Here is a 282-nt window from a genome sequence, read left to right as displayed (position 1 = left end):
TCAATTAAGTTAGCCGAGAGTTGGTTAGAGAAAGTTGTTAGATGTCATGAAGTGAGCGATAGTTAGTTGCAGTTTGTTATTTAAGCAGGTGATTGAGATAAATTACGAGGGTAGTATGTAAAGTTCAACCACACTATTCACTAGTAAGATTTCACCACTGTTATTTAATAAAAAAAATTCTCAACTCTTCTCTTCTCTTCTCTTCTCTTCTTTTCAATCTATTTCTCCAATTCCTATTCACAAATTGCACAAAATATGATTTTTCACACACACACACATATA

The sequence above is a fragment of the Arachis duranensis genome, chromosome 6, assembly GCF_000817695.3.
Source record: "Arachis duranensis cultivar V14167 chromosome 6, aradu.V14167.gnm2.J7QH, whole genome shotgun sequence".
NCBI classification, from domain to species: Eukaryota; Viridiplantae; Streptophyta; class Magnoliopsida; order Fabales; family Fabaceae; genus Arachis; species Arachis duranensis.
This window is presented reverse-complemented; position numbering follows the sequence as displayed.